Source organism: Puma concolor, chromosome B1, assembly GCF_028749965.1.
Source record: "Puma concolor isolate L17-30 chromosome B1, mPumCon1.1.hap2, whole genome shotgun sequence".
Taxonomy (NCBI): Eukaryota; Metazoa; Chordata; class Mammalia; order Carnivora; family Felidae; genus Puma; species Puma concolor.
In genome coordinates, this window is record NC_141670.1 from 85,889,285 (window position 1) to 85,916,696 (window position 27,412).

The window sequence follows — 27,412 nt, forward strand, 5'->3', positions numbered from 1 at the left end:
CATGATCTCTTGGTTCTGGGATCAAACCCCAAGTCAGGCTCTACGCTGACAGCATGGAGCCTGCTTGGGATTCTCTCTCTCCCTCTCTCTCTGCCCCTCCCCCACGCACATGTGCTCTCTTGTACTCTCTCTCTCTCTCTCTCTCTAAAATATAAATAAACATGAAAAAAATTAAAAATAAAATACAAATTAAAAAAGGTTTGATAAAAGTATATTTAGAGAGAAAAATACAAGGAACTTTTTAGATTAACTTTCTTTGTTATTCTGAAAATGGTTTGGGCTGCAACATAAGTTGCAAATATGAAGTGTTAAAACAATTTTAATTAATATATTGAGTATTGTACTCTTTATCTTCTCTTAAGTTATGTATTAAAATATTAAGATGATTGGGATACCTGGTTGGCTCAGTCAGTTAAGCATCCAACTCTTGATTTCGGCTCAGGTCATGATCTCATGGTTGTAAGACTGAGCCCCGGCTCAGGCTTTGCCCTGGGCATGGAGCCTGCATTAAAAAATTCTCTCCGTCTCCCTCGACCCCTCTCCCATGTGCACATGTGCATTCTTTCTCTCTCTAAAAAAAAAAAAAAGAAAGAAAGAAAGAAAGAAAGAAAGAAAGACCCAGAAAACAAACAACAAAAAAATATTATGATGATAAAACTGCAGAAAAGGGGAGAAATGGAAACACTCAAAATCAAGAAAGTATCTAAGGGGTATGAAATGAATTTTATTATTGAATGATTCAAACCAACCCTGATATATATTCAAATTAAATTTTGGCAAAACAAACAAACAAACAATGAAGACATTCAAAATCGGATTGCAATTGTGAATTCACTAATATTTTGAGATAATTTTTCATACAATAAAATTTCAACATGACATTTGTAAATAGCAAACCGAAGCTGCAACACAGATGAAAGGAAAGGACACAAGAGGATAAAAGAGAAATTATTAAAACACTTTATCTTTGGAACAAAACTTAATGCGGCTTTTGATGTCAGCTACTGGTCAGAACAAGATAGGCTCATGCCAATGTTTTGAAAACTGGATATTAATGAAACAAAATTCATTTTAGGAAGTACTGAGGATGAGGGATAATCTTTTAATTGATCAGGAGATTTTGGAGCAGCGGCCACCCCTCTGGTCCTCCTCCTGGTGAAGCAGATTCTGGCAGAGAGGGAGTGAAAGGGTTCTGTCACTTGGGCTGACAAGAAGGAAAGATGAGTCTTCCTTATCAGAAGGGTCAGTATGCAAGGCTAAAGGAGATGCCAAAATGCATTATCTTGGCAAAAAGCCTAGGCCAACTATGACTGCAATTCATCGCCGGTTCCTCAATCCAAAGCTACATACAGTAGGGCAGTATAACAGCTACTGGAACCGTTCATTTTAGGGGTTGTAACAAAAAAGGCCAATTCTGTCTAACCTTGTATTTCTAACCAAAGCCTTTAACACTTGAAGAGGAATGTAGTGTGAGTGTAGGAAGCAGTTCTCAGAATCAAGGCAGAGCTGAAGAACTGCTCTTGCAGAAGGCAGAACACAGGGCACCCTGGATGTGGGAAGCAGGAACTGATTAGTCCTAAATGGGACCAGTCAGATCCAACAGTTCTTTGATGCTTGGATCTGTCCTCTTAAGAAGCAAAGTCCTAAAGGGGCACCTGGGTGGCTCAGTTGGTTAAGCATCCGACTTTGGCTCAGGTCATGATCTTGAGGTCCATGGCTTCGAGCCCCATGTCGCACTCTGTGCTGACAACTCAGAGCCTGGAACCTGCTTCGGATTCTGTGTCTCCCTCTCTCTCTTCCCTTCCCCCACTCGTGCTCTCTCTCTCTCAAAAATAAACATTAAAAAAAGAAAAAAAGAAGAAGCAAAGTCCTAAGAAGGGGAGTCTGATCTAAGTTGGGACTGTGCCCTCCCCTCTCTGCTACAGCTGCACCCATGTCCTCAAATAGGGAGATGTAAACCCCTCGAGTGGGGTCAAGGTTCTCTTAGCAAAAGGAATGGGAAGGGTTGCTAGAAGGTAAAAACACCTGCTCAATCCATCACACTTCTCTATTTTGTATACATCAAGTTAATTTTTATTTTGAGGCCCATTCTTCCAGACAGGTGGGAAATTATATCCGTCATTTCTGGGGGTTTCTCTATCCATCAGCGTTTCGCTACTATTCCAGAACTTTCTCCATCACCAAGTCATAGGGAAGGGGCACTCTGAATTTTGGTCTGCTGTCCACAGGGTTTACTTGGAGAATCCCATAATCTTTGTCCCCATGCCTGCCAGCTCTTTATCACGTCCAGCCTGAGCTTTGCATTTGGAAATCTTTCATGAGGTGCCTGTGATCCCAGCTTCCTAGTGTATTGCACAGCCAATCCTGGAGGCACATCGTAGGTTTGAAACTTTGTCAGAGAATAATATTCAGAGCTCTTTTACTGGTAAAACAGTTAGATTGCAAACCCTATCACAATATAATAGAACCTCTCCCCAAATTGCAAGAAATCTTTCTCCCCTTGTGTTTCTTCTAGACTCTTCTACCTCTACAAATTCACTTAACCTTTCTACCAACTTTACAGACCCTCTAATTAACGTTATGTGCATCGATTTTGAGCAAAGAAAGTCGGGACAGTGCCGATTACTAGTGCTTTCCATCCTAATCACATCCCCCAACTCACCCCCACCTCCACCAGTTACTCAGGGAAGCAGAGCTGGGTCAAAGGTCAGCTTGAATGCGGGCAGAGCAGGAAGAGAGAGGAAGGTTGTCAGGGGCATTATAAAAGAAAAGATGCAGGAAGAAAGCCACATAAATTAATATCTGAAAAGATTATCTAATCACGCCAAGATCAAGGATTAGCACTACTGGCAGATGGAAAATGACTTGGAATTTGTCCAGGGATAGAGCTTAGAGGCCTTGCAGGGACCTTTTACATAATCCCATCTCAGGTTTATAAGGGCAGGCTGGGTTCATTTAAAGGGGCAGACACTACATCAGGATCCCTGCCTGCCTCCAAATTATTTTTACTGGTAGCCTATGAAGGAAACTCTTCTCTTTATTTTTATGAGAGGCTTAGGCTTATGTTTCTGCAAATGTGCATGTGTCTGGAAAGGAGACTTGTAGAGGGGAAGGGTAGAAAAATGCTTATTAATGCTATATTTTATATTTTCTTTTTGAGTATGTGCACTTATATAATGTAGCTAATATTATTGTGTCTTTCCCTTGTGCCAGGCATTGTTCTAAATGCTTTATGTGTTTGGGGCACTTGGGTGGCTCAGTTGGTTGGGCATCCAGCTCTTGACTTGGCACCTGGGTTCCTCAGTCAGTTGAGCAGCCAGCTCTTACCTTCAGCTCAGGTCATGGTCTCACCATTCATGAGTTCGAGTCCCGCATCAGGCTCTATGCTGACAGTGCTGAGCCTGCTTGAGATTCTCTCTCTCCTCTCTCTCTCTCTCCCTCTCTCTCTCTCTTCCCCTCCCCTGCTTGTGCTCTCTTTCTCTCTAAAAATAAATAAATAAACTTAAAAAATGCTTTACATGTTTTAACTAACTCATTTAATCTTCACTACCACCCTGTGAGGTATTTACTATGATTCTCCTCACTTTGTGGGGCACTGAGGTGCAGGGTCAGGTAAGTAGCAGAGTTGGGATTTGAACCCAGGCAGTCTTGCTCTGAAACCCATGCTTATCGCTACCTTCCTTGTGGATTGTGTTACTCTAAGCCGACGGTTCATATGCCAGCTCTTTGATCGGTTCTACCCATAATGAATACCTTCTGCATGTGGGGCTTTACATGGTACTCTAGTGTTGTCTGAGAATAAAGAAGCATGAATCGGATTGTGTCCCTACCTGAAGGAGCTTACGATTATAATACTGTAATAGATGGTGTGGTAGCAGTCTTTAAAAAAAAAAAAAAAAGACCTAAGGAAAGGTCTGTGATTCTATACTTATAATTATATTAAAATTTGACATTATTATTAAAAAAAACACCTGGCATTCATTAGATAAGAATTTTATGTGGTCCAGCCTAAAATCTGAAAATTATGTTAGCTATTAAGATCCATTTATGTGTGAAAATTCTGTACATTCATTAGGATATAAGGCCTAAATAACTAATTACCATATATATGTTTCTCATCCTTTTTCATCAGCCATAATAGGCCAATAAAAATCGGTTCTCCCCGGAATCCTTTAAACTATTTTTTAATATTTTGAATGTATGTCATACTATACCTCCAATTTCATTCCTAGTAACTATTACAATACATCAAAACCCCCTTTATAAAGGCATTAGTGCCAGCTGTGGGTACCCGTCAGATTTTTCCAGTTAACTTTCTAGACGCATTTGCCACATTGGAAGCGTGTAGTTTCGAGTGTACAATCTGCGTGTTTTGAATGGCACGTCCAAATGCGAGCAATCAACTTTTGCAAAACCACGGGCTTATGGGAATCTGAATGAAAACGCTCCATTGCTTTTTATGGCCTACACAGATGTAGCCATTCTTCCTCAGTGGCCATCCTAATTTATCCAAGAACAAATTTAGAATAAAATGATCCTCCTTGTCATGTAATGAGGAAGTTTAACAGTAGTGGGAAATTGGACGGCCGGCTCTTATTTATCCGCAACTAGAGCTTCTTCTTCACCACTCCCTCCCAGCTGAGTGATTCCTTCAGAGGCTACTGCCTGGGCATTTCCACGTCCCTCTGCAAGATTTACATCACACAGGCCCATCTCTCATTTCCTGCTCCTACACCCTGCTCCATTCTGTCACCTTTGGTGACTTCAATGGTGGTATGCCCTGCCAGGCTGGCTGCTGTGACTGCTGCCCTCTGGCAGGTGGAGGCAGAACGGCGTCAGAGGGCATGTATTTGTCACAAGACAGAATCTCTGGAGGAAAATTCTTTTTGCTTAAAATGGAAGCTCCATGAAGACAAGTACTGTCTTCCCTGTCACCATATCTCCAGGCCCAGGACAGTGCCTGGCACATAGTAGGTGCCCACAAATTATTTATTTATTTATTTTGAGAGAGACAGAAACAGCACAGGTAGGGGAGGAGCAGAGAGAGAGGGAGAGAGAGAAGCCCAAGCAGGCTCCCTGCTGCCAGTGCATGGCCCCCCGGGGTGGGGGGCGGGGTGGAGGGGGGAGCTTGAACTCACAAAACCATGAGATCATGACCTGAGCCGAAACCAAGAGTCAGGCACTTAACCAACTGAGCCACCCAGGTGCCCCGCTGGCTTTTTCTTACACCTCTCACCTCAGAACCATTCCATATGTGGTTCCCTCCACCTGGAATACTTTCTCCTCTGCACTTTTCCTGACCAACATCTACTCAACCTCAAGTCTCCGTATCTTTTCTACAGGGGCCTTTCCTGATGCCCCTGTCTACCCTGTGCCTCTTACGACTGTCAACCACAGGCATTTTTTCTCTTACCGGCTGTTTTCCTTCAAAGCACTGCCTACAAACTAGAGTTATATACTTATTTGTATAATATCTGTCCCTCTCACCAGGCTATAGCTCCAAGAAGCCGAGATTGTTCCATTTTATTCACTATTGTTCACTCTGTGTACTTAAGTAATAAGCTTGAGAATATTAACATGTTTTCCTCTCCTGCATTACTGTGTACACGACTTTCTCTCTGGCTGGACTGAGGTACACAACTGCTTGCTGCAAGTGGAGAGGAGATATTAAGGTTATTACATTAGGAATGGAGAGAGAATTAAAGAGTTAATTTTTGAGGCGCCTGGGTGGCTCAGTCGGTTACACATCTGACCTCAGCTCAGGTCATGATCTCACGGTTCGTGGGTTTGAGCCCCGGGTCAGGCTCTGTGCTGACAGCTCAGAGCCCGGATCCTGCTTCGGATTCTGTGTCTCCCTCCCTCTCTCTCTGCCCTTCCCATGCTCACACTCTGTCTCTCTCTCAAAAATAAAAATAAACCTTAGAAAAAATTTAAAGAATTAATTTTCACTTTCTAATATTCAAAATGGGTTTTTTTGCTGCAAGGCAATGGGCTTGAAGGGAGTCAGTACTTTCTAAATCCTTTAGCAAGAACTGGGCAGTTAGGATTCAGATCACTGCTCTCGGGGACAGGAAGCAGTTGTGATTTGGAGGAAATCTGGACTAGAAAAAGAAGAAAGAGCCCAACGCATGCTCCATCTGGTTCATGGGGATCTGGGGATAGGGAATGGGAGCACAAGGAAGCAGGATTGTCTGCAAAGCCAGTGAGAACCAAGGTGGGGCCAAAGCCTCAGGAAAGATGGATGGGCCTGACCAAGAGTTAGAAAACAGGCCAAGACACACAGGCCTTAGGCATCTGGAACACACACCATAGAGCACCCAGACATGGCACTATCAGCCCTCAATGGGCACATGGCCACGGAATATCCCTCGTCAAGATGTTCCTTAAGAGCTTCATAAACAACATAAAGCGTTGCACATGTGGATGGGTGGATGGACACAGAGAGAGTTTGTATTTCAGTACATTATATAAAGTATTATACATGTGTGTATTATAAGCATGCTGTTGTATTTCTTTTCGCGAAGCACCATGTGGATCCAAGTGTGCTGTACTCCATCATCAAGCTATACCACCTCTTCAGTCACACAGATACTCTCTTGGACAGGAGCGATGTGGAATGACGAGGAAATGTGCATTTTTGCATAAGGATACGGAGTATTATCTAAAAGGGCTGTTCAAATGATTGCATAGTACAGACTTTAGGCTTACGAGGGGCAGCAGACCACTTACTGACAAATTAAATAAGCTACATTTCCTTTCCACATCCGAGGAAACAAATCTGCACGTTTGCTGCATGAAGAAGCCCATTTGGGATCCTTAAGAAGCTGTGGAAGCACGTATTTGTACTGCTGACAGGTGACAAATGAGAATTTGAAAGTCCAACAACCCTGATGCCGGGACAATGAATACAAATTATTTATATAGGCAACTACAGACAATTAGCAGATGAAGGAAAGAAAGAAAGAAAGAAAGAAAGAAAGAAAGAAAGAAAGAAAGAAAGAAAGGAAGGAAGGAAGGAAGGAAGGAAGGAAGGAAGGAAGGAAGGAAGGAAGAAAGAAAGAAAAGAAAAGAAAGAAAGGGAGAAAGAAAGAAGGAAAGGGGTGGGGTAAAGGAAATAAGCTTATTTCTCTTTGAAATGACTGAGCCGCATTCAGCAGGGTGAAGCCTTATGCCAGCAACCCAGGCCCAGGACATACTTCAAAAATTATGCCTTGGAGAAAGAGATTAGACTCTGAATCTATATTTAGGCCAGAAAGTATCTCCACAGCTTATGGATATGAAACAAAGTTTGGCTGGAGAAATTCACAAAGATAGAAAGCGAAGGCATTCTGATCTCAAGACATGACCTCAGCTGTCACCTTTTTCCCTTCTGGGTCACAGAGCTATGGCTGAAGAGAACACAGATGTGAGTTTGGGTTTGGAGGTGGCATCTCATATATCCTGCTATCTTTAAATAGGAGAAACAACTCATCCCTAGCTAATCGAGATCTGAGACTTACTTTTGCTCCTAGGAAGCTCCACCTGCACACCTGGCCTGGGTCTCTGAATGGCCTGTACTGGAAAGCTCAGACTTTCTTGGATCTCAGATGTATCCACAAACACAGGAACTGACTAGTCCCCAAGTTTGCCCAGCCACCCTCAGAGGACCTGGGGTGGGGGTGAATCAGAAAGTAGATTCAAGGCAGACATTTAGCTCTTGTGCTTTGGGAAAAGGGAGAAGTGACCCTAAATAAGAGTAAATACCCCTGAGATTGGGGGATTTTTACTACAGCAAAGATTGTAATTGGGTGTACTATTTCAAGATGTCCTCCAGTTTAGATATTGGCCAACCTGTGTTTCTCTACCAATATGGCCGAGGAACTAGGGAGCCTGAAGTCCTCCCTTCCTGGTCCAAATGTACTCAGAGTGTTCCTGGAAGAATAGAAAGGAAAATAATTAATAAGCTTATTCTAGGAACAGGGATTATAGTAAAAAAGGAATTTGAGGGAGGAGAGGCAGGGATGAGCCATGTGTGTCTGTCTCTTTAGGTTTTATCCTAGGTTGGCGGAAATGTGATAGGTAAATCCCTGGGGACACTGAGTGTAGGGAGCTTTACTCTTCTTCACATCCCAGATTTTGGAAGCAGAGTGGCCTATATCTTTGCAGCAATGTACACATACCAAAAGAAACTCGCCAGCATAGTGTGATCTGACAAAGGAAGACCGAATTCTAGCTTCCTCAGGGAGGATGAAACCCAGAAGTTTCCACGTGCCCTTTGGAGATAGAGGAAGAAGTGGATCAATGTTGAGTTACAACCAGAGGTTCTGCCACTGGACTTGCAAGGGCAAAGGGAGGAGGTGGAAACCTCCAAACCAGAGACACATGGAAGGGGCTCAGAGGGAGCCGAGTGAAGCTGTGTTGGCCAGGGAGTACCTGAGGCTCAGACCAAGTAAAAGTGGCACAAACATGGTATACGGATATGCAGCAGACACCGGCAGAATCGGTGATGGGACCGGTCCCAGCTTAGTGGTCACTACTCAGAGAGAAGCCCAGGCTAACCATTTCACAGCCAAGACCAGTGGGTGAACCAGAGTTCACTGCATGGATCTCTCTTCTACCACCACGAGAATGCAGAAAGGCAGTACCCTCTCAATGGAACCAAGATGCCAACTCAAGAAGTGGGAGAATAGGTGCAGGGTGTTACGATGTTTCTGGTAGAGCTAGACTTCAAACTGACTGAATACTTATGTGAAATGAGAATGTTTAAGATTAGAAGGATCTTCAATAATTTTAATCAACAAGTTTAAGTTTAGAATTCTGCCTAACATACCAACCAAATGAGTAATTAGGAGGGGTGCCTGGATGGCTCAGTCGGTTGGGAATCCGACTCCAACTCAGGTCATGATCTCGCAGTCTGTGAGTTCAAGCCCCACATCGGGCTCTGTGCTGACAGCTCAGAGCCTGGAGCCTGCTTCAGATTCTGTGTCTCCCTCTCTCGCTGCCCGTCCCTGCTCACACTCTGTTTCTGTCTCTCTCTCTCTCTTAAAAATAAATAAACCTAAAAAAATTAAGTGAGTAATTAGGAGATCTACCACCATGATCACCTGGGCTCATGAAGTGTTTTCCACACCCCAACTGGCTATACATAGGCTTTTCAAGATAAGGATATAACCTCTCTGTCTTCTCCACCCATGAACATAAAGGGCCACTTCCCAAGGGGTCCTATGCTAAGATAATGCCATGTGGAAATCATTTCCTTTCCTATTTGTTTTATTGAGCCTTGTTGGACATTTTAGTCCTTTAGTCAGTTTCTTTTCTTTCCAAAATGATCCACGTGGGAGACCCACATTTAAGTGCTTAAGAAGCCCGGGTGTAGATTGACATGCTAGTCCACCTAAATCCTGGAAAAATCAATATAGCAAAAACCTTGAGATGCTAGGTACCTTTCCTTAAGGTCTGCTAGAGCTGGGAGAAAACAGGTAAATATTCAGGCATCATATGGTAGGGGAGAGAGGCTTTCCCCAAACTGCATTTCCATTCTTACGGCCCCACTTTCAAGTTCTTCCCACTGCTGATTATAAAAATGCTGAGTCTGTCTGTATAAATATATTCTCCATTGCTATGACAAGAGTGGCTTACCATTTATGCCAAATTACCATGCAGCACAATAACAATTATACACATCATTAAGTATGTGTCAGATTAACTTTGCTATATATTTTATTTAAACACTGAACTCTGTCTGAATGAGCACAGTCTTCATATTTGTAGATCATGTCGCATGGACATTTGATGACAGCAGAAAAAAAATTAGAGATAACATTTGTATGCAAAAGAGAAAGTGTCATTGAGTAAGTCAGTAAGAATTTCTATGCATGAGTGATTGCCCGTGCCCAATCAACGAAGCAAACAAAAAGCAGAGCTGCAAGGTATTTTCAAGGAGGTCAAACCAAGACTATCAAATAAATGAATTTCAAAAAAAATTGTTCAGCTTGCAGAGTTCATTTATTATTAATTATATACAGATGAAAAACACTAAATAGTTCAGGTCAATCAATTTTTGTAAGTAATCACAATTATAGGAAGATTATACAGATTTGATCTTTTTTTTTTTTCCTTTCAGGTGAAAAGTTAGCACATTAGGTAACTTACTAGCATGACATACTGAATTGTCAACAATTACCAAGAACATTTGTCCATTTTTTCCTGCCATTCTTGGAGAAATGAACTGTGAATCCACAGGGGCACCCAGTGACTTATGATACCACAGGTAGAAGCAACTCAGCAACAGGTTTTGTGCTAATAATTTTGTGATGATTAAAGCAAGAGGCTGTATTGAGTAGTGATACTAGTATTTGATAACATCTCCAGCATGGACACATTTTGATTAAACTGTGTACTTTAGAAAGGCTGGGGGTGAGGAGAGCGTCTATCTCACATTACCTTTTCAAAATATAATAAATATAGTGAAGTTCACAGTAATGCTTCTATGCACCATGCATCCCAAATCATAAAATTACTTATTGTATTTCATTTGTATAGTAAATATCAAATTAATTGCAATCTGGGATGAACGTCTACATTTATTACTCTAGGAATTGCAGTACCTGGGGAAAGCCCATAGAAAGAAGAAAACTATACCCTACAGGTGGGGAGAAAAACATTTGAAGATAAAAAGAAAATGTAATCTTTTAAAAATAATACATGTTCTGCTGATATATATGTGTGATTTGCTGATTTGGTGCCATATAGTTTTTCAAGGAAAGGTCAGATGGGAGGTATGGCACCAAAGAGAGAAGGGGGAACATCTTAAGGTATAAGGAGAATGTTGCCGCCAAGAGTGAAGATTTCGTCCTGTAATAAATGAGATTGCAAAGAGCTGTGCAGGGTCTCAGGTTCAGATCTTCTACAGACCCTGCGTCCCTATTTAAAGGCCACTTCCAATCCCCTTCTCCATTTTCCATTACCTACTATAAAGGTTGGACGACTGATGATTCATTTATTTTCCAGCTGGAGAAGTCATGTAACCTAGTTCTGGCCAAAAAAATGTAAGGTGGCAATCAAGGAAGCTGGGAAGCTTATGAGGAAGGTTTCCATCTCCTGGCGAAGAAAGAATGGGAGTGAGCAGCAAAGCTTTGCCGCTAGCTGCCCCTGCCACCTGCCTGCCGGTGAACCTGGATGTGTGAGCAGAGGCTGCTGGGGGCTGCATCCGTCCTCTGACAGATATAAGAATCAGAGACACCAGCCTTTGGGAGCCACTGAACAAACACCAGCAACCACCAACGTCCAGATTTCCTGTTAAGGGAGAAATATCATCCTCTCCTGTTTAAACAACCATCAGTCAAATAGCCTGTGATTTAGAGCACAAGGCATTCGAAGTGGATACTGAATTATTGAGATGCTTATGAATAAGAGGGAAAAGACAAAGTGGACAGTCACCAGGGGTTGACAGTAGAGCCGGGAGGGGTTTTTTGCTTTGTTTACCCGGCTGTGTTTTGTTTCCCAGGAAAGGGTGTCGGTGCGTGCATCTGGATTGTAGAACCCCACCTTTCTGACTAGTTGAACAGACCGTATGGTGGCTATCATTCTATTTTGTCACACTAAGAGGAGATCATCTGGCTCAAGAGTAATTAGCACTCATTAATCTGCTTCATTTTTTCCCTGTGGCTTTGCCTGGCATCAGGACTGAGCAACAGCCACCGGGCTCTGGCCTGACAGTGATTGGACATCTAGAGGTTATGAGGACAGAGTTACCGCCTGTGGCCACCCACAAGCAAAAAGGAAGCGAGTCTTCCCAAATGCAATTAAACTGTGTTGTGCGGGTGGCAGGAGGTGAAAGTGTCCATTACTGAAACCTGAGTGGGGTTTAAGCAGTTGTGGAAGGACCCAGCCCTAGCAGTGAAACTCTGCAGACAAGGGAACATTTGCGAGAAAATAAATTCAACCTTTAAAACAATATGGAATATTTATACAATCAAGCGACTTTTTTCTTTACAAAGCAAATTGCTATTGAACTCCTTTAAATATTAAATCCCCTTGGCAACAAAGGAAGGACTCCAAAATTCTTAACCTGAACTGGTAAGGAATAATGGCAATCGAAGATTCCTGAATAGAGACAAAGAAGCTCAGAAACTCCACTCTGAGACAGTGAGGCAATATTTACCGATTTATTCACTCGGGAAATACCGCCTGGCTGTCTTCCATCTGGTGCTGCACTGTCCAGATAGGAGTCCCTCCCTGTTAGAGCACACAGCCAAATGTGGGAGAGAAACTTTCAGCCAAAGTAGGAGATCTTAATATATAATTATAAATTATTTTCCTGTACATATATTTCTATATGTTTATTACTCTAAAGGAAAGGTACCAGGTACTAAGAAAAACAAAGCAGGATCCTAATTTGGAAAACAAAGGTCTCCTAGAGACAGTGACATTGAGCTTGGACTTGGAAAGTGGCTGGGTGTTAGAGGAAAAGCAGGGCCAGATTTCCAGGTAGGAATACACAACTTTGCAGGAATATTTAGACTGCGAAAATACATAATTGAACCTGAAAGATATTAAGGAGCATTGGCATTAAGAAGCAGTTGAAGAGGAGCGCCTGGGTGGTTCGGTCGTTTGGGTGTCCGACTTCGGCTCAGGTCATGATCTCACAACAAGTGAGTTCGAGCCCCATGTTGGGCTCTGTGCTGGCAGCTCAGAGCCTGGGGCCTGCTTTGGATTCTGTGTCTCCCTCTCTCTGCCCCTCCCCCACTCTCTTGCTCTGTCTCTCTCTGTCTCTCTCTGTCTCCTTCAAAAATAAATAAGCATTAGAAAGAAAGAAAGAAAGAAAGAAAGAAAGAAAGAAAGAAAGAAAGGAAGGAAGGAAGGAAGAAAGAGGCAGTTGAAGAGCTTAAACTGACATCCACAAGAACTGGACCTGCCCTGGCCCCTCAATAGCACAAGTTCAAAGCTTTGGCTATCTCTTGACATGGGCACCCTCCTCCCCCTGTGAACCCCACAGAACTCATCTTCTTTAAGCTGAAGACTGTAAGTGAATAACAAGGGGGCCTGTCAGCTGATGATTTTGAGCAATTGACAAGCATCCCCTTCTTTTTTGCCCTAAAATTTCTCCAGAACTTATTCTTTCTGACACATCTCTCACACGGGAAAAACAGAGAATATAAGAGAAAATTAACTCCTGTAAATCTAAAGCACAAAGATTACTCTTTGTTACTCATTTAGAAAATGATCATTTTTAACCTTGATACAGGTATGGACCTCAAATTAGATAGAAAGCCTCCAATATGCTAGTTGTTAATTCAGTTCTTAAGAAAAAGCAGGTATATGCATGCACTTATTCTCTCTCTCTCTTCCTCTCTCTCTCTCTCTCTCTCTCTCTCTCTCTCTCTCACACACACACACACACACACACACACACACACACACACAGGTTGCAACAGACATTGAGAAAATACCTATCTAAGGTTTAGCCCTAATGATCCCCAAATAAAGAAATCCTATTTCAGACACTTTTGAAAGGGAATTTCCACAGCCTTTCTAAGAACTACTTTTCAATGTTATAAATATTCTAGAAATTTTAGTGAAACCTAGAGATTTTTAGTTTACTTACATCTAATCAAATGACCAAGTTTGTCAGTTGTATAGATAATTTTGGGACAAAATCTTGCAGTTTAATTTGAAAAGGATAAAGTTGTCATGTCTCCCCAAAACTTTATCATATTTGCTATTGCATTTATTATTTATACATCACCATAACCATACGAGATTCTTTACAGTAAATAGAACATAGAAGTAAACAAAAACACGTAAAAAGCCCTTTGTTCTAAAGGAGTTATCAGCAAGAACCTCCTGATCTCCCCAAGGTATCAATTAAGTTTGCTGAACAGTTAAGATGATAAAGCACCAGGCCTCCTAATTTATTCTGTTCCATTAATTTTCTTCTATAATGTCAGAGAAAAAAGAACAAGAACTGAGTGTGAGGAATAATACACCCAGGAAAGAGAATGTCAGCACATGCATCGAGATTGTGGAAATTCTCTTAAAGAGAAATCGGCTTCCTAGGCAAGTTTGACAGTCCTAGACAATGAAATACCCTGTGCCATAGTTTTCTGCCCTGATATTAATGTACATTAGAGGCTGTATCACGAGAGAGGAAAGGTACAGGGGAGGTCCAGATTACATTCCCACACCAGTGGACCTTATCTGTAATGCTGGCATGTTACCAGCCCCTACTATCCTCAGTAGAAACATGGACTTAGGTTTAGGATGTATCAGAATGGAGCAGCATAGAGCCAAGACTAAACTTTTCCATCTCTAAAGTGGGTTTAACGGAGGGAATTAGAAACATTTCAAAGTGAGCACTGTAATCTTCCTTTTCACACAATTACACACAACCTAAGTCCAGGTTACTGCCCCTTTTGTGAGATTCCTAGTTCCATATGTAACTATAGATTATCACTGATGACATTGGAGAATTAAACTTCTTATATCTTGTATTTTGTATGAATCCTTGACTTCTAAAACCAGCAGACATGAGCAGATTTAGTAGAGAACACTTAGGAGACTTAAAAGTTTTGCACTCGTGACATAAAATGTTGGGGACACAAGGCCCTGAATGGGCTGCTTTGCTTGTTATCAAGATAAAAGACAAGGAAATATTTATAAATGATATTCCTTGAAGGTACTAAAAATATGATCTGCAGTATTCTATGGTGGAGGTTCTTTTTCATCAGATTTTAACCTGCTTTGGGCCCTATTGTTAAACTGAGAGAAGGGGCACCTGTGTGGCTCAGTCGGTTAAGCATCCAACTTCAGCTCAGGTCATGATCTCACGGCTTGTGAGTTTGAGCCCCATGTCAGGCTCTGTGTTGACAGCTCAGTACCTGGAACCTGTTTCGGATTCTGTCTCCCTCTCTCTCTGCCCCTCCCCTGCTCACGCTCTGTCTCTCTCAGTCACTCAAAAATAAATAAACATTAAAAAAATTTTTTTAATTGAGTGAATTGTAGTTTCTTTAGCAGTGTCCCATCCCAATGGCTGGATAAGAAACTTAGTCTAGTTCTGAGGCTCCATTTTCCAAAGCCTGTTTTTGTCATGGACCATGCCATGTGCTCGAAATGAGCTTTTCTCAGTAATAAGTCTGACATCTGAGTGGGATCGCCCTGACCCCTTTGCTTTATCTCTCATTTGGTTCTGCATTCAAGTGGGAAACATTGTCGCAAGGCTCCCTTAAACCACTATAATGAGTAACGCAGAAGGATTTTAGAAGTAATGTAGAATCTGAACTTTTCCTTGGATGTGATAGCCACTGATAACACTCTCTGTCACCCTCATTAGCTTCTTACCACTTGCCACTATCTGTAATTACCATGTTAGTTTATTTATTTGCTTAATAACTCTCTCCTCTCACTGGAACTCAACACCCTCAACAGTCACGTTGTCCCCAGCCCATGAATAGTACTTGGCAAAATAATAGGAGCTCAATCAGTTTGGTTGAGTGGAGAGATCAAGCAATTTTCCAGGATTGCTCAGCTAAGAGGTTTGATCTCAGCACTCTGGCTCCAGACTGAACTAGAGAGCCTGCAGTTTTCATTCCTATTTGCGGTATTCTGCCCGCTCCTTTTGCTCAGCTTGATGTTGGCCACCTTGAGGCCTTCTGACAATCCTTCTGCAACTGACAGCTTGGAAAACAATCAGTGTAAGCTGGATCTTTTGCCCCAGGGCTGGCTTCCATCTTTTGTCAGGAAACTCTTAGCAGAACATGATTGAAAGGACTTGGGGATTTTACTTCCTGCTGTAGCTGCTATTTCAGAGGCATCGCTTATAACTTCTCCATTTGGGGGTACAACATTTTTCTATTATATAGGGTCCCAGGTAACCAATGAGACAACTTAGATGGAAGATTCCAGGCAGACAGGCCTTCCAGAGTGGAGCTGTATTCCTGCTAGATCTCTCTGATCTGGACTCATCTCTCTCAAGTGGGACTTCGCTGCACCCAGAAGGCAGAGAACGTAGCCATCAACATTCTGCGGTTTCTTCCTTTCTCCTAACCCTACTGCCTCTGTCAGCTTATGGTCTGCCTTTCAGAATTCAGTAGGGACCACTGAACTAAATATGGGTCATGAGCTTTCTAGCCATTAATAGTTGATTCCTTGCTGTCCACCACCTAAGCACTTCTAGTAGGACAGTGGAACGTGCTTTGGTTCGGCCACTTGCTGCAACTCACTTAGGATTCTAGGATTAAGACCAGTTGCAAACAACAGAAGACCTCAAAATATCAGTGGCTTTAACAGAATAGAGATACATTTCCCTTTGAAGCAAATAGAGGAGGATCAGAACTGATATGTCGCTCTATGGTGTTGACACATGGACCTCTGTATCTTATTGCTCTGTTGTGCTCGGTCCCAGCCCTGCAGCTCAGGATGGTATCATCGGCTTTGCAGACAGCAGAGTGGAAAAAAGGACGAAGAAGGAAAGGCTCAAACAGCACATGGCAATTTTCTCTTAAAGAAGGGAACTAAGATCTGTCTCAACACTCCCATATACACCCTTGTGCCCAAAATTTAGTCAGGTGGCCACACCTAGCTGTTAGGAAGGGTAGAAAATGTCATTTTTGGGGCGCCTGGGTGGCGCAGTCGGTTAAGCGTCCGACTTCAGCCAGGTCACGATCTCGCGGTCCGTGAGTTCGAGCCCCGCGTCGGGCTCTGGGCTGATGGCTCAGAGCCTGGAGCCTGTTTCCGATTCTGTGTCTCCCTCTCTCTCTGCCCCTCCCCCGTTCATGCTCTGTCTCTCTCTGTCCCAAAAATAAATAAACGTTGAAAAAAAGAAAATGTCATTTTATTCTGAACAGTATATGCCTAGAAAATAAACCTTTCATTATTGAAGAGTGGCAAAATGGGTACGAGAGTTAACTAACACTGTGCCACAGACATGTCTCTAAAATTAAACGTTAGGCAAGAAATACAAATTGTGTAGAAGAGTAGGTATAATATGACTCTTTTTCTGTAAAGTACACATATACATACCCATACACGTGTACAGACACACCCACAAAATATAAACTGCATTTCTTAAATCATAAGACAAATCCAGGGAAAATTCACTCCAAATTGACAACAGTAGTTGTCTCCAGGGAAGGAGATATTTGGGGATTTTGACAGTGAACGTTCACTTTTTTACTCTAAATATTTCTACATTGTTTAAATTTTTATACTGAGAATGTACTTATTGTATTAACTAAAGGCTTAAGGAAATAAAATAAAGATACCATGGAGCTCCAGGTAGAGGAATTGTATGCAGTAAATGAGCACTATGTAACACAGTATGATGGCTATGGAGCCAGAAGATTCCAACAGCCACTTACCAGCCTTGTCAGCTTAGGCAAATTCCTTTATCTCACTGTTCCTCAGTTTCCTCTTCCGTCAAATGGGCCAAACAATGCCTATCTTGCAGAATTGTTGTGAGGAGTATTTGAAATGATATGCATAAAGCACCCAGCACTTTACTCTTTTTCCTTATCTATGTATTTAATATTTTACAGTAAATGTACAGGATATGTGCAATGAAAATAAATAAACACATAATCAAAAATTTATAAAGATACCCAGTGTTGCAGATGATGAGTCTGGAGTTCTCTCTTGTCTGGCAAGAAAACAGATGCAGAATTGAATATGAGAGAGGCTAATGTCTGAGAGGAGACAAGAGACCCGAACAGGGGTTTCATTTCCATATTTATTGAGCTCACAAGATATTACCCACGTGGTGAACGTGAGGAAAACAAGATCTTACACACGTGAACAAGGAGAAAACAATCAGGTAGTCATTCACTTGTGTGTGTAAGAAGCAAAGGGTCTGGAGGGCAAGTGGAATTCGTGATCAAACTACAATAGTATATTGGTCTCAGATGGAAAGCGATTTCCTGCAGGTGATGTAACAAGTTACTCGTGACCCAATTACAATATCTTGCTAGCTATCCTCAGGCACTTTAGCCCCATGGTGGTGACTTTCTGCCCTAAGCTTTTTTATAACTTATTTATGCAAGTAGAACCTAATTCCCCACAACCCAGTATAAAGCCAGTGTCTAAGCCATCACTAAAGTAACAGGCAATAACTGATCAAAGCATCAAGGATTAGCTGAAGATAAGGGAAAGACTTTTAAAGGAAATAGGGCCATTATGGGCAACACAACTAATATCTGGTACAGAAAGGTAGTCATTGTTTGTCTCAAAGCAACGAGCTGGTAGAGACAGCTTTTTCTTGGAAACCATGCCTTTAACTTTAAAGTAAAATGAATATCCTGATCTTCTTAAATCCAGCTTTTGACCACAGTATACTTCATGCCCATATGAGTGTGGTTATCCTGGGCATAGAGGAAGGTAACTCCAACCCAGGAAGTTCACTTTGGTGATGTGGCGTCATGGGCACATGGCTCACCAGCTGGTGGAGGGACAGTTGGGTCACATCTCCTACAGGTATGGGTTTTAAGGTCAATTGGTGAGCATACATCTTTCAAATCCTTTTGCTCACTCACAGTGCATAGGAGACACTGCATAGGTTGGCAGTGACTTAGTAGACCCAATTATTGGCCCCAAGTTTTCACCCTTATCCACATCCACACTCTTGCTACAACCTTGATGTGGAGAGAGCATATTTCTCTTCCCCTTGACTTTTATGACTTGCTTTGGCTAATGAAATACAGACAGAAGTGGCTGTACCCGTTCCAAGTCTGGGTCTCAAGAGGGCTCATGAGTTTACGCTTGCTCTCTCACACCTCTGCCATCAACAAGAGAAGCTCATGCTAGCACAGCTAGTTCATGGTCCCAGGAGAAAGATGAGAAGTATGTTACACAGAGCTCATCAGCAAACTCATGAGAAAAGAATAAAAGCCTACTGTATGCCACTGAGATTTTGTGGTTCTTCACTGCAGAACATTATTGTGGCAACTGCTAATTAAAACATTGATCTTATATATAGGTATAAAATACTATGTACATTATTATATAGTGTATACTAAAGAGCATATAATGAAAATTTGATTTAAGTATTTTAACTCATTCTAAGCAGGGCTAGATGATCACAGGAAAAGAGGTACCTGGGCAGGACAGGCATGTACCTACCAGCAATAAGCTTTCCCAGGAGCATGGGATATGTCTGAAACCTGAAGAAAATTATTCCAAAACACAGGGGATAACTTAACACCATTTAATTAAATATCGGGGCACCTCAGTCGATTAAATGTCTGACTTCGGCTCAGGTCATGATGTCGCAGTTCGTGAGGTAGAGCCCTGCATCGGGCTTCGTGCTAACAGCTCAGAGCCTGGAGCCTGCTTCAGATTCTGTGTCTCTCTCTTTCTCTGCCCTCCCTACACTCGTGCCCTGTGTCTCTCTCTCTCAGTAATAAATAAACATTAAAAAATATATAGGGGTGCCTGTGTGGCTCAGTCAGTTAAGCGTCCAACTTCGGCTCAGGTCATGATCTCGCAGTCTGTGAGTTCGAGCCCCGTGTCGGGCTCTGTGCTGACAGCTCAGAGCCTGGAGCCTGCTTCAGATTCTGTGTCTCCCCCTCTCTCTGTCCCTCCCCTGCTTGCACTGTGTCTCTCTCTCCCTCAAAATAAATAAACATTTAAAAAATTAATTAATTAAATATCTACAAAATAAACCTCGTTGTCAACTAGTCAGCTGCAATTCAGTTCAGTTGCTTTATGGTTATATGTAAATTGTATTTAATGTGGGATATGGATACATACATTTTAACCCATTTGATCTAAGGTGGTATGGAGCCTTGAAATTCACCATCCATCCCTGTACTCAGAGAAGGTCTTAAAGCAGCCCTAAGAGGTATGTGGAAACAGATGAATTGAGAGAAAAGCAGATTCAATTGTACCATTCCCTGTTTAGTCACAGGCAAGTGTGAAAATCCCTACCTGTCATCAAAAATCTTTTATTGGGAAAAGAAAAAAAAAGTTTTACCAAATTCACCAATAAGGAGATTCCACTATAGGGGTAAATCCTTACATATACCACTGTGAAGGAGGGTAATATCTCCCAAGAGGCATCTTTGTTCATAAAAAGGGCACTGGGGTGGGGGGTGGGGGGCGGGTGTCTGGGTGGCTCAGCCAGTTAAGCATCCAACTTCGGCTTAGGTCATGATCTCATGGTTTGTGAGTTCGAACTCCGCATCGGGCTCTTTGCTGACAGCTTGGAGCTTGGAACCTGCTTCAGATTCTGTGTCTCCGTCACTCTCTCTCTCTCTCTCTCTCTCTGCCCCTCTCCTGCTCACACTCTGCGTCTCTCTCTCTCTCTCTCTCTCTGTGTCTCAAAAATAAATAAACATTAAAAAAATTTTTTTAAAGAGCACTGGAAAGATCTAGGGGCAAGTTCTGGTTCTGCTACACAATGCGAGTACCATGCTGAATGGGCTGGAGGGAAGGGAGGCTTCCTCCTGAAAGCCCCCCTCCTGCAAGCCAGCCTTTACAGCCTTGGGTTGAAATCTTTCTCCTTGCTTCCCGAACAGACTGTGTACATCCTTACCTTAACATTTACATGACTGTCTCAAGATTACATTTGTGCAGGACACTGTTGTTTTCTGAAAGAAGGGTTATAGCTTGCTCTTCTTTGTATCCTCAGCTTCTAGCACAGTGCTTGGTACATAACATACATTAAGTGTTATGTTCTAAAAAAAGTTATCCAACAAGGTTATCCGACTGGGGGAGAGACTCAGAATTGGAGACCCTGCTGTCTTTCTGACACCCCTACTCACAAAAATCAGGTTGTAACAAGAATGGATGTTTGATTATTGTGTGGAACACTCTGAAGCTGGTTGACATATGAGGTGATTTGCCATTTGCTTCTTGGGGCCATTTCCAAAATGAGATTATTTACTGATTGTTTTAGTATCCCTATATGGAAGCCTACCCAAGAATCCCACTATAATGGGTTTTGAAAATCAAAATAAAAGTTATGACTTTCTCTTAGGAAAAATAATCAGAGTCATTTTTGATTGCTTTGATAATAGACTCTTCTTTGCAGAGACAGAAAAAAAAACATCTTTATAGATTTCACTTTCCTAAGCAGAGTAGGAACTATATCACAATAAGAGAAATAATAAGTGTGAATTAAAGGAGTTACTTTTTATTATTTTTTCAATCTGTTGTGTAAAAATGGATTCTGACAGCTCTGATTTCTAGAGGCAACCTTCAGCCATCCAAGCATTATATGGTGATTCATGTCACAATAAAAAGTCATCCACAGGTGCAGCAAGACATGGAGTAAATGTCATCTATATGATAAAGTTCCTCAAAATAACTGTGAAATTGCAGGCTACTTGGTCCAAAGTGTGTTCATCAATGCATCGTATATCATCTGATTTACAACTGTTACAAATATTTATAATAATGGAATATATTGTTTAACACGATGAAGCCTGAAAAGGCTCATTAACTCTAGATTTGATTTAGTATCTCCATTTCTTTTCATTTGCAGACTCATGATTCCGCAGTTCTGTAACATTAGCTTAATTATATGAGCAGTGAACCATCCCTAAATCTAGATTCGTGTTTAGTTGAGTGCAAAATAAATATTAATGTTGGGATTCTTATTTCTGAAATGCTTTTCTTAACAAATTCATCCATCTCCTTTATTTTGCGTCCTGGGATCTCAGAACTACGGCACAAATTGTAAATTGTAGAATCATGGAGTTTTAGGAAATGAGGACCTTCGAGGTCACAGAGATTAGGAAAATATGTTGAATGCCTCATATGACAAACTAAATATTTCTTGTAAAGGTATGGAACTATAATCACCTTTATAAATGTCAGAAGGAAATAAATGGCAAATACTGAAAAAAACAACAACAAAACACCTCCCACAAAGGTTAGACCTAAAAGGTAAAAATGAGTATAATAACAAACAATTAGAGAACTAAATGTAATCACTTAAAGTTGATCCAAACTCAAATAGATTGCTCAAAGGAAGATGAGAGTAACACTGAGTATAAGGAGAAATTTACTCCAAAAGGTGTTGATGCTCAGTCTAGCCCTGTCATGAATCTCACTCCAGACTTGCTCCTTTAAAATGTGGAGTCTAGGGGTGCCTGGGTGGCTCAGTCATTAAGCATCCAAGTCTTGGTTTCAGCTCAGGTCATGACCTCATGGTTGGTGAGATCAAGCCCCACATCAGGCTCTATGCTGGCAGTGTGGAGCCTGCTTGAGATTCTCTCCCTCCCTCTCTCTCTGCCCCTCCCCTGAGAGCACTGTCTTCTGTGTCTGTCAAAATAAATAAGTAAACTTATAAAAAATTTTCTAATAAAAAAATAAAATGTGGAATCTAAAAAAAACAAAACAAATGAATCCACACCACAAAACAGAAAGAGATACACAGATATAGGAAACAAACTGTCAGGAGAGACTGGGGGCTGGGCAAAATAGGTGAAGGGGATTAAGAGGTACAAACTTCCAGTTATAAAATAAGTCATGGAGATGTGAGGTACAGCACAGGAAATCTAGTCAATGATACCGTAATAACCATGTTGATGAACAATGGTAACTAGACATATGGTGGGGTCATCTCATCATGTATAAAAATACTGAATCACTAGGATGTACACCTGAAACTAGCAAGATAGTGTGTGTCAATTACACTTCCATACAAACATAAATGAATAAAATAAGACTGGAAGATTCCCTACCCCCTGAAAAAAGGAAACCACCTGTCACAGGCTTTCAAATGTAGACAGAAAAAAAAAAACAACTTGTTTTTAAATTAAACATTAACCTTTTTTATTGTGATTCTTGGACCTTTTCCTGCTAGTCAACCTGTGAGAATTTCTCTTTTCTCCTTCCTAAATGAATTACTTTGATTCTTTACCAAATTATAACTGCTAAAAAATTGCCCAAGAAATATCTGAGAAGTTAATTAATTTTGTTATTTTACGTTTTTCCATGAGGTGATGTATTTTTATTTGCAAAGTTTTACAAGTGATTTCATTTGCAAAGTTTTACAAGCTATTCTTATTTTTCTTTGCAAAGACATCTTACTATTATATACTTTTAGATTTACACAATTATAGAACACTTGGGATACCCACCAGCATCTCTGCTGAAATGCAGATTTCTAATTCCTCATCATCTCTTTCCAGCAGGCTTCCTTTCAATTCTTATTTTTTAACAGCTGTTTTTTTTGCCTTAGCCAAATAATCCATGATAGCTTTCAGACTTTCTTTCCCTTATCTCATAGAATGTCCTGTCTGGTGGCTGTCAAACAGTGGTTTTTCAAATTTTAGCCCACATCAGGATAACCTGGAGGGTTTATGAAAACACGGATTGCTGGACCCTAGATCTGGGGGAGGACTGCCAATTTGGATCGTCAACAAGGTGCCGGATGATGCTGATGCTGCTGTACTGGAACCCAGCTTCCACAAGCATAGGGAAAGAACATTTGGATACAAGGGTCCTGGGTCATTTCTTTAAGGGAGCAGTAGATCTAAAAAGAGATCCAGGAATATAGCCGATGGGCCACAACATTGTTTACAATATTAAAAATTGAAAACAAGCCAATGTCCATCAAGGTGGCTTCCATCTGGAGGCTGTACTAGCTAACGGTGGGATCACGTGGCTCTGAATGGGGAGATAAAGATGATGGAGGCACACCAGCTCTTCAAGCCTTGGCCCCCGGGGTGACACGACCTAATGGAGTTTCTCTACATACCCCTGCTCTAGGACCGGAACTAAGTGAAACAGTACTGTGGGCAGAGAGAGGACCGTGCCTTCCTCGGACTCCCCACCCAAAGAGTCCTTGATTTCTCATGCTTTCCCCCTATTAATATCTTAAGTAAGCAAGCAGGCTGTTAGGTTGAAAAAAAATCACAAGAGTTAGCTACCACTCTTTGACAAAGTGTATTCTTATAGATCTTCAGTCTTAATAAATGCCACATGAAAAATTAAAACGTAAGGAGAGTAAGTTTGTGGTCTAAAGCGGGAGTCAGCAAACTCTGCTTATCGGCCAAATGAGGCCCACTGCCTGTTGTGCTGCACAAGTCATATAAATGTTGTGCATACAAAGGTCATAGAGCCGCAAGCTTTAAGATTTTTAAATGGTGGGGGAGAAAAATCAATATATCAGTAATTCATGACATGTGAAAATTACATGATCTACTGTCTGTCTCTAAACTAAGTCGTATTGGAGCGCTGTCACACTTGTTCATCTGCACACTGCCCACAGCCTGTCACAATAGCAGATTTGAAAAGTTCCATCAGAGACCCGGGATAACCCACAAAGGCTAAAATACTTCCTTATCTGGTCCTTTACAGAAGGGTGTTGACCTCTGCTCAAAAAATTTGGAAGCCTTGTTAAAGTTACACCAAGGGTTTGTTTGCTGTTGAATTTCTCTTCATTTAACTTGCTAATCAGGTTTTGCAGCTGCAAATGGGACTATTTTTTGCAGCATTTCCCAATGCCACTTGACTGAAGAACCCTCCTTTTTACCGCATGTTTCATGCATTAGACATTTTGAGGAACTCTGACTTTGGAAATGCCATTCTGGAGCACAGGCCTTCAAAGTGGGGGTGCACAAACTTAATGAGAAGGAATGAGAGCTAATGATGAAACTTAAGATATCTGTGAACCAATTGCAAGGGCGGCCCAGGTGAAAAGAGGGTTTGAATTCTAAATGTCTCTCAAATTATACCCACGGGAAATATAGATGGCCCTTCCTTGGGAATATACCAAGGCAGAAATCCAACGTTGAGGAAAGAAATTTTCTATGTACAAAATAATCCCACCATCTTTACATTGTAAAAAAGAAATGGTAATTATAAATTAGAGGAAACGCCACAGAAAAAGATTAGCTATGTCAGTCAGCAGAATGTTTGGTAAATGTTAACACTAAATACGCTAAGCATGAGCTTTCTATTCCAAAAGCCTTGGAAAGTCAGGGAATGTTATGTAACAACCACCATTATCATTTCGCTTGGCATTTTAAGATAGGAGCAGGCTGTTCTTTCTGGAAAAAAAAAAATTCTCCTTTTGTGAAATAACAGCGACCTCCAGTGGCAATCTTGTTACAGTGTAGTGCTTTATATTTTCTCAAAGTCCAAAAAACAGTAAGTGATGTGCACACTTCCCCAGATTTTAAATGTGAATCCATTTATTTAACGAATATGTGCTGAACACCACTCTGTTCAATGGAGGGGATAACCTTGGGCAAAGAGTCAGAAGACCTGAGCTGTAGAGCAAATACAAGAAACTAAAAGCTGTTTGACTCTGGACAAGACCCCTTGTGACTTACCTGGTCTTGATCTTCTCACAGCGCTGTTTTGAGTAACCATGAAACTATAGGTAGAAGCCGTCTTTATATAATGATGCACACTGCAAACGGGAGGAGGTCATATGTTATTATCACACATGGTTCCTTCCTTAGAGTTTTTATAAACAAGTCAATAAGTTGAGATACATGGGATCAATATAGGGATGGGCAGCAGAGCAATTCAGGCTAACGAAGAGTAATAGATTGCCTTCCAAAGGCTAAAATAGGAAGTCAACTCTGAATGGACTGGGGAAAAAAACCACATGAAGTCCTTCTAGACTGGTGAATTCAGAGGTGGACACCATTGGCTGGCGCTTCTTTCCCTAGTCCCCCTTACTGATAGAGCCCCAGTTTTGTTCTGGGGTGCACCCTCCTGTGTACTATGCACCACTAGTGGCTAAGTCAGTCATACTTTTACTCTCCTCAGTGACTGGATTTAGCCATGGTTATATGACCCAACCTAGGTCTTCTTGAGGGCAACAGCATGCATGGCCATGCTAGGAAAGATTTTGCATGCTATCTATGAGAAATACACACACCTGTTTTTGAAGGGATAGTGTTGTGTTTGTGTGTGACACCTGAAACTTCTGCAACTGTTTGTGTTTATGAAAGGAAACATGATGACACCCTAAAGGGGGCAGAGCAGAGGGGCAGAAAGGACATTGCTGGGTCCTTGACAGCAATGTCACACTGTGGACTTAGCCAGCTCTGGATGTCACATGAGCTATTAAGCCCATTGTTTTAAAGTCATTTTTGATGGGAAATTACGTGACTTGCTGCTGAAGGCATCCTTACCTTTTTCACAACGTGTTGCCCCTCTGGGGCCCCTAGGCTTGGAAATAACCTGGACCTCAATGGGTTCCTTTCTTTCTTTTCCTTTTTTTTTTTTTTTTTTTTTTTAAAGCAAGCATGTGCAGGGGAGGGGCAGAGGGGGAGACAGAGAGAGAGAGAGAAAGAGAGAGAGAATCTTAAGAAGGCTTCATACCCAGCACAGAGCCCAACGCAGAGCTCGATGTCACAACCCTGAGATCATTACTTGAGTCAAAATCAAGAGTCAGAGCCTTAACCGACTGAGCCACCCAGATACCCCATGGGTTCCTTTCTTTTAATCATCCATAGAGTATTCTCAGAGAGTTACAGTTGCATATAATGTATACCATATTAGTGGAACAACAGAAGTTCAGCAAAACAAAAACCTTTATGAAGGAGAAGGTATTGGTACAATATCTGAGTAGGACGAAGGATGACATCACTCAGCATTTATTTTTGTGAGCAGGCATGCAGTTCTTATCTCCCGTCCCTAGATACCAGGCATGGAGGTGGTTACCTCTGCTTACCTTTAGGCTTATTGATTGGATCCAATGAGATATCGCATCCGAAACATAGGTTCTCATTGAACGTGGTTTTTTTCTATTCCTTGTCTTTACCAATGTATATTCTTTCATCCAACCTAACTTACCAAGAGCTCACCTTCTAACCCAAGCTTTCCCCAAATTAAATTCACCTATTAATTTATGTCCCCTTTGAACTCAAGTCTGTGGACTGCATTTTAAGTACCACTGCTTAAGTTTTCTGCTGCAGGTGGGCATATTCTTTCTCTCTCTTGGTATATACCAGGATTGCAAGGAGGTCAAGCAAGGCAGAGATTTTGGCCTTGACTTATGTGTAAGTATGTGCGTTCTCTGACTCCTCTCAACCTCTCCCCAGTCCCCCAATATTTATGCTTCTGATCTAAAGTCACTACCAGTCAATGGAGACAACTGCTTGCCTTAGTGACCCTAACATGACAGTGTGGAGCTACAGACAGGTGAAGGAAGGGCAGAATGACCTTGCTCTTTATTATGCAGGCTGCAAAGTTCCTTTTTGGCTTTATAAAAGCCAGTTCCTCTCCCACAGTGGGGAGGATTTGGCTGCTTACTGGGAAGGACAAAAGTTGGAATTTGGCCAAAGAACTGATAGCACTGTCACCAGACCCAGAATCCTGGTATATGTCAACGATTGAGGCAGAGCTGTCTCTGTCACATGCTCTCCGAACCTACTCGAAATAACTAATTTAATAGCAAAGACTTCCTGGGTGTCTTTTTTTGTGCCTGGAACAATTCTAAGTGTGTACTCATTTACTACAGCAAACTGATGAG

At 41.6% G+C, this 27,412-nt stretch overlaps 1 long non-coding RNA gene across 1 annotated transcript; it reads right to left on the reverse strand.

Moving 5' to 3' along the window:
• Nucleotides 1-704: 704 nt before the first annotated feature.
• On the reverse strand, nt 705-25,894 carry LOC147581740 (uncharacterized). The gene is made up of 2 exons (XR_015250208.1): nt 25,257-25,894; nt 705-1,167 (listed from the first exon to the last, which is right to left on the reverse strand). It is a non-coding gene; the product is annotated as an uncharacterized LOC147581740 (long non-coding RNA).
• Nucleotides 25,895-27,412: the final 1,518 nt, after the last annotated feature.